Below are 8,191 nucleotides of genomic sequence, written 5' to 3' on the forward strand. Positions count from 1 at the left end.
GAGCAGGCACTTATGTTGATAATAACAAGAAATGAAGTGAATAGGAAAGTGCCAGAAGACAACAGAGAATAAAAACGTCGCAGTGGCGATGGGGGCTCGAACCCGCGACCTTACTGGTGCGACAATTCCGCCTGGCCTGGGAGATCGTGACTCTAGCGTATGAGCTATCCACGACCCCAAGTCATGATCCCCCCAGCCAGGCAGAGTTGTTGTCAGGGTCGTGGATAGCTCATACGGTAGAATCACGATCTCCCCGACCAGGCGGAGTTGTCGTACAAGTAAGGTCACGGGTTCGAGCCCCCATTGCTGCTGCGAAGTTTTTATTCTCCGTTGTCTTCTGGCACTTTTCTACCCACTTCATTTCTTGTTATTATATAGTCTTTGCTTTGTATCTGGAAGGTTCCAAGTTCATGGCCCAGTTCTCTTTGCAGCACTGCACTGCGGATGATATCTGGGTTATTCTATTTCTCCTTTTGGAATAGATCTTAAAGATGAATTGCCCCTCCAGGAGGAACAAGGGAAGTTTTGTTTATTTGTTACTTCATTAATTAATTAATTTTTGTTTTGATGGAGATGATTGTACAGTAATATTCATAATGATTTTGACGAAAATAAGAAACCAAAAATAAAATGTCTTTTTTTAAATGGAGGAATGGCCATGATTTATTGTTTTATTACTTTGAAATAGAGTATTTTATGAAATATATATTATATTACCCCATTGATATTCATATTGGAAATGTAAACAAACGATCATGTGCTTCCTTTATAAGGTACTGGCAGATGTTAAGTATAATATTTGTGACCTTTTGTCTCAGAACGGTGTTATGTCGGGATGAATAGCAACCCGAAAAGTGAATTTAGAAATAAAATAATGAACAATACGAACTTCAACTTTTTTACAATGCAAATGTGTTTATAATTTTTAAAAAACACTGTAGATTATAATAATATACATACTAGGAGTCTAAATGAAATGCCGTTTTGAGATGGTGTGTCATCTATACACTGTCAGATGCTGTCATCCAGACATTCCATAGAAAAGTATAAATAATCCATCAGACAAATGATGTATACAGGAATCACTTATAGTATCGTTCAAGTGTGAAAATTAGGATTCAGGCAATAATTTCGCCCAAGCAAAAAGAAAAAGAAAAAGTGTTTGAAGCAAGGCCCAATCTGTGATGTCTTTGCTCACAGTGCAATATACCAAATCCCTTGATCACCTCATTCTCAGTAAAAAGTAATAATCAAAAAATGAATATAACAGCTTCAAAAAGGAACTAAATACCAAACACTGAACGTTTCAGATCAAAGCCCTTCTTCAGCCAACAAAGAACCTCCCCAAACCAATGAAAACAAATACATTGCTCAAAGCCAGATCGACGGCAGAGACATATTGGGCACGTCCAAAGGAGTATCACTCTTTCTCAGTACAAGATAAAGCATAATTTATAAGATGTATATGTATAGAAAAAAATAAATAAAGATCCAAAAAATAAAAAAATACAAAAGAAGAAAACAAAAACAGAAAGAAAGAAATGTAAGAAGAAAGTAAAAATAAAATGAAAATTCAGCTCAGCCCGTCATGATTTTAAAATATTTTTATTTCAAAGTATGCTTAATGAATTATAAATTGATCTGATAAATCAATACATAAAATTGTTCCTACCTTTAATAATTAATAGTTTATTATTCATTTATTAATTGTACCACTCTGCTGGGTGGGGTCCCCGAATTCCCACAGTGGGCAGGGAGGTACTTGTTGTGTCTTCTATTAACATGTACAATTTTTTTTCAATTGCCGTCTGTCTTTGTCTTGGAATGAGATTACTTAGTTTTGTCTTGGCCCTGGCCGGAGTCATTGGCTGGGAGGGAAACAGTCGAATGTATAGTTAGAGTTTTGGGAGATGATATTTTTTCCTTTTAAAAAAATCCCTCTGTTTTGTACTATTTTTTTTTTCATATGATTTGTAAACATTTGAGTGTATTCCTCTTTGAGGGATCTTGTGCTTGTGTCCGGATGAGACTTAAAGGTGATCTCAAACTAAGTACATTGGTGGTTTGCTTTTGGAATCTATATCTGATCCCTATTTGTTCTCTGTTTCCCTTTGTCTTACTTTTTCTTGGGTGCTTTAATTGTAATTCTAGAACTTTTTACCATCCCGTTTTCTTCCTTTTTACTGGCGCTGATATAATCTAAATGTGTTGCAAGCGCCGTAAAACCCTTAAAAGTAAAAGTAAGTTACTTTTTCCTCAAGCCCTTTTAATTGTACACCTAGTATATTTTTACTATCTAATTTTCTTCCTTTTTACTGGCGTTGATATGACCTAAATGTGTTGCAAGCGCCGTAAAACCCTTAAAAACAAACACAAATAATCGTACCACTCACAAATTGGCGTGTTAAGTTACAGCAGTACTGCCATTCAACCACAGACTGACTTTACTAGGTGCAAAGAGGTCAAAAGACAAGTCTTTGGCCACAAAAGAAAACAAATCGTGAGTTGTATTCACTAGTTCAACCAATGGAATCACTTGTTTCCTTGAGCTCTACTAACAACTCACTATAGATAGTATGCAGATGACGTCACTCAGGCCTTTGTTATTGTTTTTGCCATCCGCGTTTGTGAGTTGTTCTCACTAAACTGTATTAACCAGACTATAAAAGTTCATGGTTACACAGAGTTTGTGTGTTGAGCCGTTATATTTCCGGATGGCAATGTTGTGAACTCCTTGGCCAAGCGCATTCTATCTATACGGTGCAAAAACTTTTAAAATGACGTCAAACTATAAGCTCTAGTGGGTCCTAGTGTCAGGCTATAAGTTAACGATGGCTGCGGGTGACGTCTATGGACAGCTTCTAGTTTATTTCCTCGTCGTTGGTTCATGGAGCATAATCGTCATCTTTCTATTGTCTTCCTAGAAGTCGTCAACAACAATTCACATACAGTAGAAACTGGTTTAAACGAATATCTATCTATCTATCTATCTATCTATCTATCTATCTATCTATCTATCTATCTATCTATCTATCTATCTATCTATCTATCTATCTATCTATCTATCTATCTATCTATCTATCTATCTATATCTATCTATATCTATCTATCTATCTATCTATCTATCTATCTATCTATCTATCTATCTATCTATCTATCTATCTATCTATCTACTATCTATCTATCTATCTATCTATCTATCTATCTATCTATCTATCTATCTATCTATCTATCTATCTATCTATCTATCTAATTATCTATCTATCTATCTATCTATCTATCTATCTATCTATCTATCTATCTATCTATCTATCTATCTATCTATCTATCTATCTATCTGTCTGTCTGTCTGTCTCTCTCTCTGCCTCCCTCTCTCTCTCTCTCTCTCTCTCTCTCCCCCCCTCTCTCTCTCTCTCTCTCTCTCTCTCTCTCTCTCTCTATCTATCTATCTATCTATCTATCTATCTATCTATCTATCTATCTATCTATCTACATCATCATCATCATCATCATCATCATCATCATCATCATCATCATCATTATTATCATTATTATTATTATTATTATTATTATTATTATTATTATTATTATTATTATTATTATTATTATTATTATTATTATTATTATTATTATTATTATTATTATTATTGTTGTTATTATTATTATTATTATTAATGATGTTGATCATTGTCGTGTTTGTTGTTGTTTTGTTGCATATGTTGATATTATTATCAAATAAATTTTTAAAATGCGAAGTGCCACTATTAAGTGGAAAGAATATTTTCCTTTTTTGTGTAAAGGACAATACATAATGAAAAGAAAAATGCTCTACATTTCACTCAGATTGGACTCCTTTATGGTATAGGATTCGCCATCGAGTGGCATTGTTCCAACGCAGAGCGTAATCTCGTATCATTAAATAATCATGACGAAAGGGAGACAATTCATTTATTATGAACAGATGCAATACGCATGAATGAGTAATGTCTCTTGATTTTCATCTTTACGTCAGATGCAATTTAAACGTGAGTGTAGATCTCAGTGCAGTTCTTTTCTGTGATAGGATAAACCTTTGGATTGTCTATGACAAGATACACGGGGAGAATACTCTTAGGATTGTGCGTCTATGTGGTCTTGTGGTATGATACTCGCTTTCGGATAGGAAGGTCCTGGGTTCGAGCCCCTCTCGGCGGTGCATAGTTGAGTCCTTGGAAAAGACTCTTTACTCACATTATATCACCGTACTCATGTGTAAAATGAGTACCTGGCTGTTAACAGCGTTTTCTCTGTCCGAAAAAAGTGTAATATCGCCTAACAGACATCATGTCCCGTCCTAAATGTTAAATGGTGCTGTTGGCCAGGGACCTCTTGTAAAGCGCTTCGAGCACATTAAGTGAATATTGCGCTATAAAGAAGCTCAATTTTTTTAATGTGTATTATTTTCAGAGTAGTAGGTCATAGAACTTATCTGTCAGAGAGAGAGAGAGAGAGAGTCAAACGTGAAAGTCTTGGTGGGGTCGTTGGCCGGTTAGAGGATGGATGGGATTCCTGACCTCCCATAGTGGGCAGGTGCAAACATTTGAGTGTATTCCTCTGAATGGTGACCTGTGCTTGTGACTGGATGAGACTTTAAGTTTATCTCAAACTAAGTACACTGGCAGTGAGCTGTTGGAATGTGCTCATCTGTTTCTAATTTGAATCAATTCCCATTTGTCTTACTTTTTCTTGGGTTATTCTTGAACTTTTTACTATCCCATGTTCTTCCTGTTTACTACGCTGATATGACCTTAATGTGTTTCAAAAAGCCGTAAAACACTCAAAAACAAAATAATAAAAATAAAAAAAAATAAAATAGGGTGGGTAGGAGGTCACTTGCTGTGTCTTCTATCCCTCTATATCTATTTTCTGAGTTGCTTTCTGTCTTCGTCTTGGAATAGGATCACTTAGTTATATCTTGACTCTTGGCTGAGAGGAAACAGTCAAATGTGTAGTATTAGTTTTGGGAGATGATTTCTTTCCCCATGTAAACCATCTCTTTGTTATGTACCATGTTTTTTTAATCTTTTAAATGTATTTTGTAAACATATTAGTGTATTTCTCTTGGTAGGATCCTGTGCTCATGTATGAATGAGACTTTAAGGTGATCTCAAACTAAGTAGGACACTGATGTTATGCTCTTGGAATCTACATCTTTTCCCTATTGAACACTTCCCTCTTATCTGTCTTACTTTTGTCTGTGAGCCTTTAATAGTTGATATATATATATATATATATATATATATATATATATATATGTAGGTTTGGAATACTGTCTTTATACTGACAGTATTCCAAACCTACAACCAAGAAAGGCCAATTAGCATACAAGCAAAGAATGGAGAATGGCTGAAGGAAGTTGACAACTTCAAGTACCTAGGAGGTTGGACCAAAAGCAGTTCCTATGATATTTCTGTCAGAAAAGCATTGGCTTGGAGTGCCTGTCACAAACTCAGGAAAATCTGGAGTTCAAACCTACAGAGGGAAATAAAGAAGAGACTGTTCCTGGCAACAGTAGAGTCAGTGCTTCTATATAGAGCAGCGACATGGACTCTTACAAAAGCCCTGGAGAAGCAACTGGACGGCTGCTACACCCGTATGCTGAGGATGGCCCTCAATGTAAGCTGGAAAGAGCACATAACAAATGAAGAGCTCTACAATGACCTCCCCCCAGTGACCTTGAAGATCCAAAAGAGAAGACTGAGACTTGCGGGGCACTGCTGGAGACACAAGGAGGAGATTGCAAGCAGTCTTGTTCTATGGGAACCACCTGAGCGAACCAGAAGCAGAGGCAGGCAGAATAAAACCTACATTGACTGTCTGCTAGATGACACAGGAATGGACAACACCCGGGAGCTGCGTACGCTTATTGAGGACAGGACAGAATGGCGAAGACTTGTGGCTCATGTTGGGCGCCCCAAGGGGCGGCCTAAGTAAGTAAAGTAAGTAAAAAAAAAATATATATACTTTCCCATTTTCTTCCTTTTTATATGCGTTGACATGACCTACACGTGTCACAAGTGAAGTAAAACCATTAAAAACAAATAGACAAATGTAAGAGTGATTTTGTTCGGGGTGAGATAGTAAGAGGGTGCGATAAATAACCCTGAAAAAATTATGACGCTATTTCAGTACGAAGTAGAAATTACAATATTCGAAAATTTACAAGCAATAAAAACAAAATATTAAGTTAGACGTCTACATCTTGTCAAGTTTGGTCCAAATATCATATAAAAATCTCAAAATTGAAACTTTCCAAATTAGCGACGTGTTTTAATAGTGCAGTGTTGCTAGTGTATGAAGTTGTCGCGTCTGGTAGAAAAACAAATGACCGATCGGGACAGACTCTGGACCCGATATATATATATATATATATATATAATATATATATATATATATATATATATATATATATATATATATATATATATATATATATATATTCTTACTTTTGTGCGGCTGTGTGGTCTAGTGGTATGACACTCGTTTTCGGATCGGAAGGTCCTGGGTTCGAGCCTCGCTCGACGCATAGTTGAGTCCTTGGAAAAGACTCTTTACTCACATTCTCTCACCGTACTCAGGTGTAAAATGAGTACCTGGTCGTTAACAGCGTTGTCTTTGTCCGAAAAATTGTAAAATCGCCTAACAGGCGTCATCTCTCGTCCTACATGTTAACTGTTGCTGTTGACCAGAGACCCCTTGTAAAGCGCTTTGAGCACGTTAAGTGGATATTGCGCTATATAAAAGCTCAAATTTTTTTTTTTTAAATACGTTTTTGCTTCTGACAATGCTACATAATTTTCAGGACTAGCAGGAATCATGTTCGATTTATTTCCAAAGATGAATAGCCTCCATGCACCCCGACTTGAATCCCATGGACTACAACATTTGGTCATTTAAATAAGGGTGGTACAACGTTTTTCTTTTTACACACAGCGTTGAACGAGTCAATTCAAATTGCATGGGATCGAATCACTATTGCAGGGTGGGGTTCCCGACCTCACATAGTGGGCAGGAGGGGGGGGGGGGGGTTACTTGCTGTGTCCTCTTTACCCCTTTATCTGTTTTCCAATTGCTTTCTGTCTTTGTATTGGAATGAGATTACTAAATTTTGTCCTGACCGTGTCGGAGTCCTTGGCTGGGAGGAAATCAGTTGAATGTATAGTTATAGTTATGGGAGATGATATTTTTTTCCCTTGTAAATCATCTCTCTGTTATGTGCTGTTCTCGAAATATCACATCAAAATTTGAGCATTACGTCCAAAATCCTCGATATGGCATTTTTGCGGTGGTTTATTAAAACAATCGTGAAATGAAACTGTTTCAATTTGTTTTTGAAAAATTGTATAGAGAGGAATTTGAATATTAGGGTTTGGTTGTGGTAGAATTTCAGACGTAAAATTCAGTCTTGAGGCTGCAGGCTTCTAAACTTTACTGGGTTTTTTTTTCTCGCACCCGATATATATATATATATATATATATATATTTTATATATATAAAATATATATATATTATATATATATATATATATATATTATATATATATATATATATATATTCTTACTTTTATGTGTGTGTAAATCATCCGCCTGCTCGACTAATATTATAACCCACTGGAGTCACAAGGTTCATGGAGCCGGATTTTATCATGAAGCTTGCAGCAGGCTCCAAGTAATTTATCTCGATTTCTAAAGCATTTAAAAGACACTCGCAATAGGATTCAATAGTCTGCGGCTTGGTTCTAAACAAAGAAAATCGGTACTCTTTCTTCTTCATGCTGGCTAAAACTTTTTCACATGTCAAGTGATCAGAATGTATAAAACTCAAAGCATGATCAGATTTATGTTTTTCTCCTCGGGATACACTTTTATGCTCGTCGGAGTAGTATTTCATCAGGGCGGTTGTGGAGATAATGGCGTCCGCCATTGTTCCGATAGATTAGAACCAGTTACTATGCGTCATTACGAGGGAAGTGACGTCACGATTGTTGAAACCTATTGATTGCTACCTTTCCGATAGACTGCTCTCTAGTCTAACGCATATTACTTTCCGTCAGATATAAAAGACCCAGGTAACCAATCACTTGCGATGTGGACAGGAAGTTAAGAGAAAATCTCAATTTCACCCGGGAATCGATATCGGTCCCTTTGTTTGT

At 36.3% G+C, this 8,191-nt stretch overlaps 1 protein-coding gene across 6 annotated transcripts in view; it reads right to left on the reverse strand.

The window, feature by feature from the left end:
• LOC144957910 (uncharacterized) overlaps positions 1–8,191 on the reverse strand; it is a 318,367-nt gene that overhangs the window by 104,391 nt on the left and 205,785 nt on the right. The gene's annotated exons all lie outside the window — the stretch shown is intronic.

The sequence above is a fragment of the Berghia stephanieae genome, chromosome 12, assembly GCF_034508935.2.
Source record: "Berghia stephanieae isolate SIO BIC M18660-M18661 chromosome 12, UCSD_Bste_1.3, whole genome shotgun sequence".
Lineage (NCBI taxonomy): Eukaryota > Metazoa > Mollusca > Gastropoda > Nudibranchia > Aeolidiidae > Berghia > Berghia stephanieae.